Source organism: Nematolebias whitei, chromosome 7 (genome assembly GCF_014905685.2).
Source record: "Nematolebias whitei isolate Nwh7 chromosome 7, NemWhi1, whole genome shotgun sequence".
Lineage (NCBI taxonomy): Eukaryota > Metazoa > Chordata > Actinopteri > Cyprinodontiformes > Rivulidae > Nematolebias > Nematolebias whitei.
This window is the reverse complement of record NC_056504.1, coordinates 34,835,497-34,844,396: the sequence shown is the minus strand read 5'-3', so window position 1 is coordinate 34,844,396 and position 8,900 is coordinate 34,835,497.

Below are 8,900 nucleotides of genomic sequence, written 5' to 3'. Positions count from 1 at the left end.
AAAAAAATTAAAGGTTTTATTCTGATGACTAAAGTGCATTTAACCTGTTTAAATATTGCTTTATCCTTTGCATACCTTTAAAAAAAAGAATGCATTCCTCTTGTCATTTCTGCACCAAGTTATCAGATCAAACCTCGTCCTAATTCAATCTTAAATGTTGCGTATCTCGTTTCCACTGTGATCTGAAATGTTTCTCACCCAGCGGTTGGAACGATAACATCTCTATTGTTCTCTTCTGTTCAGCTGAGATAAACAGCAAACAATATCACACACCTCCGTATCTGCCTCTTAGCCTTTTCTCTCCTCTGCTTGCCCTCGCTGCTGTCTTATATTACATTTCAGTCCAGAAGCCTGGCCTTCACTGAGCGTGTGGAGGTCTCACTTATTGGATGGAGCTCTTGGTTTTGGTCTTTCGATGGATCAGTCCATCCCTTTGGATCAGGATGAAATGTTCCTCGTGCCATCAGAAATTCATAAATTTGATGATTCTGTATTTTAGCCCTACAGGGATATTTAACTGCTGAATCTTTGACACAATAAAATGTTTCATTTTGTTTTTTTTTTTTTGGAATCGAGACGTTCAAAAACTTGCAGTCAGCGATTGGCGCTGGTCAAATTGCAGGCGGTCACAAGAAAAAGATGCTGATTAACACCTGAAGCTAGATTTAAATGAACAAAAGAACAAATTGTGCTTCCTCTTGTGGTCTGTGAGTTGCACAAAGTCGCTTTGAACATACACTAGTTTCCCTGTAGGACATATGTGTCAAACTCAAGGCCCGGGGGGCAAATGTTGCTCTCGTTGACATCTTTTCTGGCCCCCAAGATTATATGTGAAACGTAAAATATTTCTATCTCTTGAATTTTTTCAGTAATCTTTGATTATGATATTGAAAGCACAACAGAGAACATCAAGTTAGACCAATCAAACTCTTGTTGAGGAACCTGTGACCAATAAAAGATGCTGGGTATCTTTTTGGTTAATGTAGATTCTGAAATTGGCCCTTAGTTTGAAAAAGTTTTTAATTTTGGCCCCCTTTTGTAAATGAGTTTGAGACCCCTGCTGTAGGACATAAAGTCTGTGCTTGTGAACATAAAGCAGCCGAGACTTGTTGACAAAGAACTCCAGTTTCTGCAGAATGTGGCTTGTCAATATACATTTTTGGTCAGTTCCATCCTGCCTCTTTCACGATTTGGTGTCCTTTGATCGTCTTCCATCAAGTCCATTCTGGTTCAGACAGTGACGGATGGTGTGATCTGACAACAATGCAATTTTTTTCTTTAGTCCCATAGACTTCAAACATCTGAATAATCTGTGCAGCTGTAGTCACAGGGAACGTCACAGGGAACATCAAGCTGCTTTGACAAAGTCTTAAAACCGTTACCTTTAATGTTCAGCGTGCATGGTGCACATCATGATAGCAAAGCAGCTCAGAGATTAATAATCACCCTTTAAATTGTCAAATGTCTCTGTTGTCAAATTGCGTTTAATCTATCATTTTTGTCAGTTGATCAGCCTCTGTTTGTTTTTGAAATAATTTTGGAGAACTTAAATTCAAAGGCAACAAGTAACAAGTGTGCACCTAAATAACAACCTCAGCTGGGGCAACAACACCACCAGCCTGACCAGGAAAGCTCATCAGAGACTCTACTTCCTCAGGCGGCTGAGACGAGCTGGTCTGGGAAGCTCAGTCCTCACCTCCTTCTACAGGTGTGCAGTGGAGAGCATCCTGTGCTCCAGTATCAACGTGTGGCATGGAGGCTGCACAGCTACAGAAAGAAAAGCTTTGCAGAGAGTGGTGAAGGCTGCACAGAAGACTGTTGGAGTCAGTCTCCCCACCATCACAGACATCTACACCTCCAGATGCAGGAAGAGAGCCACCTGCATCATGAAGGACACCACTCACCCAGCACACACTTTTGCCCCGCTCCCCTCAGGCAGGAGGTTGAGGAGCATTAAGTGTATAACCACTAGACTGAAGAACAGCTTCTACACTGAGGCTGAAGACTCATGAATCTCTAACCAGAATAATCACTGTAATGCCACTTTAATTGGAGATATGGTACTTTATTTGCGCTGCTGATTTTTTGCCTTTAAGCTGCTATATTCATACCCATCTACCCACAACAGACTCATGTTCAGGCTGCTGTTTATTAATACACCATATTATATTACATTATTATTGTTTAGCGTGTATCTTATATTCTTGTATACTGTGTTTTTTATTATACTTTTTTTTTTTTTGCTGTTTTTGGGTGTAACTGGGACCTTAAGTACACAATTTAATTCCACCTCATGTACCACATGTGATGTGAATGACAATAAAGAACCTTGTACCTTAATTTAAATTTCTTAATTTTCATTCTTCATATTATTATTATTATTATGACTTTAATCAGTTTTCAGTTATTTCAGTGATCATTGTGGCTTTTCCTTTCTGTACATTCAACTTTTCTGACACCATAAACTAAATATCTGTCCGTTACAATCATGACATTTGAGGTCATCTTGCACTCTCTTATGATAAAAAGTTTCTGCAGAATATTTAAATGACCTAAATTTTGCACCTAAAGATGCAAAAAAAATATGTCATTTTGGTCATTTGATTGAATATTGATATCATCATAACTATTTCTGAATCTAGTCTCTTTGGTGTTTTCCTCTCTTTTCGTCCCATGGTGTCTTAGCGCTCTTCTTTTTACAGTTTCTCTCCTTCTCTTCTGTTTTTCAGCTCCTGTCTTGCTGGCTGTGTCCTGCACCGTCTCTCAGTTCTGTTGTGATTTTACCTCTGTCCAGTCACCTGACTGCAGATAATCAGCCCAGTAAAAAAGAGAAAATGGCTCCATTTTTATCTGCAGCCACAGCTGCAAATCATTGTAGACTCAGAGATTACCACCCCCCCCCCCCCCCCCCCCCCCCCCTCGCCCTCTCCTTCTCCTCTTTTCTTTGCCTTTTTCTCCACTTTCTGTCGGAGCTCTTTATACAGCTGGTGCTTTCAGAGGGGTGAAAAGAGCAAGCTTCATTTGAATGCATCATTTTGAATCTGCTCAACAGCAGCTGTAAATTAGTAGCTGTTGGAGAGATGATCATGTTGCATTAAGCTGGATCCTGTTTTTTCTTCTTCAGACATTTTCAAAAATGGCCACATTTAATATGCCAGGAATTTATTTGACAAGAAAAACAAATTTCAGAGCATTGAAACTTTTTTCTCAACTTTTTTTTTTAAATTGGGAAATTTGTAAATTTGGAAATTTTGTAAACATCAATAAATGAATTTAAACTAATCTTTTGGATCATTATAAATCAGAAACTGAGTAAAATTGCAGCAATTTTTAAACCTAAACTATAAGGTAGGAGTGAAGCTGAGGGGGAGTGGTGGCGCAGAGGTTAGCGAAGGCGAGCCTGTGATTAGAAGGTTGCCGGTTCAACTCCCCAAACCAACGTCATCAAAATGTGGGTGGGAAAGGTGTAGCACCCATACCTGCCTCCACCCTCATTTGCCCCGCTCTGGGCCCTTGAGCAAAGCCCTTAACTAGGCCTGTCACAATAAACAATAAATCAATTAATCGCATGATGAATGAAAATTATCAGTCTCATTTTCATTTATCGGCTTTATCATTTCTTCGTGTCTCTCTTTCTACTGAAAACACTGGATGACAAAAAGCTCAACTCCAGTGCTCTTCACTGACCCCTCCCTTTCTCTTAAAAAAAACAAAACTGTTTTAACCGTCCTAAATCACATTTTTGGATCATTAAAAGCAGCTAAGCTGAGAAGCTAAGCTACAAGCTAAGCTAACAGGCCGACCTCGAGAAAAAAACCTCCATCTTATCCAAGCTCCAAAATTCACAGTTGAAACAGGTGCCTTTGTGTAAAAAGTTGTTTTTCTCTGCAAAAAGAAGCTGTGAGCTTGTTTACTGATTTTTTATTTAAAGCTTTGTGTGAAAAATGCTATGCTAAAGAGCTCAAACCACACCGAGCGTCCAACATTTTGAGAACCGAAAACAAGGAAGGAGAGACAGCCCATGTCACGTCAAGGGGTCTCCCTCCCATTTTTCCTTAAAGAGACACGCTGCTCGCTCCCTCACTATCCATCCTTAAAACAGTCTTATACTGCCATCCGGTGGTCAAAAAAGGTACTACACACAAAAATTAACCAACATTTCTTCTTAAATTTGACAATAATTACTAATTATTGTCAAATTTCAAACAATATTATAATTTATCACAATAATTTCTGAGATAATTAATCGCCCAGCAAAATTTGTTATCGTGACAGGCCTACCCTTAACCCTCATCATCTGCTCCCCCGCATACACTAGATGGCAGCTCCCTGCTCCACACAGAGGGCTGTGGTAGCTCAGTGGTCTGTGGTTGCATCAGGAAGGACATCCAGCGTAAAAACCATTGCCAAGTCTTCGTGCGAGTTATTCCCTGAGGGAGGGAGCAGCCACAAGAAGAAGATGGGAGCCTGATATGTTAGTTTCTGACCATTAAACTCCAAAATGCAGCTCAAGCTGGATAATTTTAATTATCTATTTACCAACAGTTTCCTACATAATAAGTTTTGTGTCTGAGCAGCAGCTTGCCAGAGTCCTGACAGCTGTCTGTCTGTCCGTCCTCATCGAGCAGCGCAGTGTGTTTCAGATTGCAGCACTGATGCTCCTGTTTGCCGTCAGAGGGGGAAAAATCAGCAGATGACTCACTGATGTGAGCTGATTACACAACTGTGAGTATTTCATTCTGCTCCTGACAGAGTGTGCGTGTTTCTGATGGTTGAGTTCCTGCTCACGGGAATCCATTTTGCCCATAATGCACCTGCATCACTCGGTGCGAGGGAGGAGGTCTGAGCTCCATATGTACAGGAATATGTGAGCATCCCAGCAGCTACAGAAAGTTCCCATTAAAGATTTTATTATATAAATTTTACTGTAGTCCTAACTGGTTTCTTTTAGGTGACGTAAAGTCAGGTGATAATATTAATTTATCCAAATGATCAATTTCTTTTTTAAATTAAAACCCCAACAGTTCTTTGTATCAGTTTTAGACTAAGATCATCTTATAAAGACAAACAAACGAGTTGTAGCTGTTTTAGTCAAACTTTGAAGTTAATGTTCTGCACAACGTTCTCAAGAGTTTGCGCTCGGAGTGAATGACGCTCAGCTACTACCACAACACATTTAGCTCAATATCAGTTAAACTAACGGCGTTAAAGCTGTTTTTGTGTTGGTGAATGTCATTTACTGTAGCTGTGGCGGCCATCTTGAATAGAGGTGACTCCAAAATAAAAGTGTAGATACACATCCGATCTATACTTTTTGCAAGTTTTGCTTGTTGTTAGAACATCATGAAAAAGTTCGGTTTTCTTTGTCAAACATTCAGAAAATTAAACTCTTATTTTATATAGATTCATTACACATACAGGGAAATATTTCAACGTTATTTCTTCTATTTTTTGATGATGATGATGTATTACCGTTAACGAAAAACCAAAATTCAGTGTGAGCTACAAATGTCTCATTCCTAAAATTTAGTCACTCCTGAACCAGAGACAACATCAGAAGTGTCTTACCTGCTGAGGAGACAAAGAACTGGACTGTTGCTCTGTGGTTCAGTGACCTCCTTTCATATGAAATTCAATTTTCTTGTCATTTTTAAATCAAGGTCCCAGTGTCTGGATGAAGAGTGGAGAGGAACAGAATCCATGTTGCTTGAAGTCCAAAGTGAAGTTTCCACAGTCAGTGATGGTTTGGGTCCATGTCCTCTGCTGGTGTTGGTCCACTTAGTTTTCAGAAGTCACAGTCAACACAGCATCTACCAAGACATTCAGAGACTTCATGCTTCCTTTTGCTGACAAACTTTATGAAGATGCTGATTTTTCTGTGATGGACTTGCAACCTATCCTGGGTGTACCTGCCTCTCACACAGTGACTGCTGAATATGGGCACCAGTGACCCCTGTGACCCAAAAAGGAAAGAACCAGGTAAAGATAATGGATGGATGGACTGCAATATATAATAGGAATGTAATATATGAGTTTTACTTTCTGAAATGACTAACAAAAACTTTTTCAACTTACTTTATTCTCTATTATTTTTTATATTTTGTGTGATTCTTTGTGTGTGTTCCTTTGTTCTGAAACTCTGGCACAACAATTTCCTGCGGGATCAATGAAGTTTTATCTTATCTTATCTTATCTTATCTTATCTTATCTTATCTTATCTTATCTTATCTTATCTTATCTTATCTTGTTGGATGCTGAGTGCAGTTTAAAAAAATACTACTGAATGTTTTGAGGATTGTTCGAGACTGATCATAAAGAACAGCTCACAGTTACAGATTTTTTTTCCCCACAGCATCTTAAACCCTGATACCTGACTGATCATCTGAGATCTGTTCCATTCTCGAGCTAGCTGGTATTACTTACGCCTCAGGAAGTGGCGTGGCCCTGCACGTGGTCGTGTGAAGGGGTGTCTGGGGATGTGAACATGGGGTCGCAGGCGAGCGCCACATCAGGGCATCGAGCTCCAGCCGAGTGGGAATTCATGTTGATGTTCATGCTCGGCTAAGTCTGTTTTGCCAGCTGCCATTTCTGCTCAGACATTCACTCTGTATGAGTGTGTGTGTACAGGGTGTGTGTGTGTGTGTCCTATTTTTGCTATCTTAATGTGGCATCCATCTTAAAATAGAAACAGGGTCACTATGGTTGGCTCCTCAGATAAATAATGTTATTAACTTACTTTTTATGTATATGAATGTTTCTGTTCAGTGCACTGAGATGACTTCTGTTGTGACTTGGCGCTATATGAATAAACTGAATTGAATTGAATTGAAATCTCGATAAAGACAAAATAAAATCCCCATTTCTTGCATTAAAGAGCAGAACTGAACACAAACCATGGGGCTGCAGTGGTTTTTTTTTATTATTCCTTTGGCTTCAAAAGAAAAGCTGGGAGCTTTTCTCTTCCCTTCACCACCTAATTCAGCTTGGCATCTATTTCATATTATTACTGAAATTGCCTCAAATTTGTTGCCATGGTTATTTTTCTCTCCTCTCTTTTTTAAGCTTTGTGCCTCCTTCATGGCTGATGATGAGAGTCGACATCGGCTAGGAGGAGTGTGTGTATATATGTGTGTGTGTTTGAATGGGAGGACAGATAGGCTGCAAGGCATGACCTGGTAATGGTGACTGTATCCACAGGCCATATTCAAAGATAGTTGCCATGACCACAAAAATTGGGAGGGATAGCAATGAGTGAGGGTGTGTGTGTGTGTTTGTGTGTGTGTGTCTTGTTGTCTCATGTCTGCAGACAGAGACAGTAAAAGACAAAGAAAGACTCAGACAGAGGGAATGATTGACTTTGAGAGAAGGTAACACTGCAGACTAGCAGCTGGAGACGGTACTACATCATCATCAGCTTCAGCTCACGCAACATCCAATAGAAGAATCAACGTTTGGATCAGAACCAGCTCACAGTTGTTCTCCCCAGTATTACTGTGTACAACGATTCATTGTGAACTCATGTGTGTATTTATCAGAAGGTGTGTTTCACTCTCATTTTACTCTGGTTCAGACTTTTCTCTCTCTTTTCAAAAAGTTATATTCAAATATTTGTTCCAAAAAAAAGAAAAACATCAGCTGGCAATGATGTAATTCATGGTTAACTGGATTTAGCATTTTTTTGGCCTTATTTTGGTTATATTTATACATTCTTTATACGGGAATCAGTTCAAAGCAAAGTTTTCCAGCTGTTTTTTTTATAATCACAATTTGTGCCTAATAATGAACATAATTAGATAAATAATATTGTTTGATTGTTTTATTGATCATCTCTAGATCACTTTTTCTTCCTTTATATTTGACAAAAATCATCAAGTTGTCAATATATAAATCAGGGAGAGGGAAGTAAGTGAGTGTATATTTGCAGAAATATAATCACAAGCCTTTTGAAGGCCTGCCGGGGCCGATCTGTGTTTTCTGCGGTCTGTGTGTGTGTTAATAAATGTCTGTCTGCAGCTGAATGAAAAACTTTGTCCCATCTCTGTGTCACAACAGCTGCAACATCATCCTCTGACACACAAAGACCATGGGACCGTGGGGTTTCCCCCCCATCCTCACACATAAACACTCACACACGCACAGATCTGAGTCTGGCCCACTAACCTCGAGCATCCTACTGTCATCACTACTAACGTCCAACTACGTCCCCCCGCCCTCATGACCTCGAGCTGCGGCCAGGAAAAGCCCCCTGCAGGGTGTGTTTCATGCTCCAACTGTAAACTGAAGAGACAGCTGAGAGTGGGCCGTGACGTAGACGGTGTGTGCAGAGGTTCTGGATCTTCATTGGATCTTGGATTTGAGAGATCGTCATTGAGACCGTGCTGGACGTTTTGGGGTAAAGCTGCAGATTCAGTGTTTTCTTTTCTTTATTACTTTCTCTTTTCCGTTCCTGCCAGTCCTGCCACTTATAAATAAAATAAATAAATAAAATAAAATACGTGACACAGAAGTCAGCTAATGTAGAGTAAACCTGTACAATTTCTGAAGTGTTTGGTGCACAACTGAGCTGTGGGCAGTCCTGCTGGCATTGACACGAACCGTGTTTTCCGCCGTATAAGTCGCACCCTTTTGCATCAATTTGCAAGTCTTGTGACTTACACATCGAAGCGACTAATAAATGTTTTTTTTTTCATATTCAAAACCCATTTTTTTGACCGACATCTGACACTTGCATTCATTCTGACGTTTACCAGATTAAACATTTGAAGCCGCTAGAGGCACGAGAGGGCACACACACAAATGTTCACTTACAACTGAGAAAAACAACACTCCGTGGAGGTGTGCCATCCATCCATCCATCCATCCATCCATCCATCCATCCATCCATCCATCCATCCATCCAA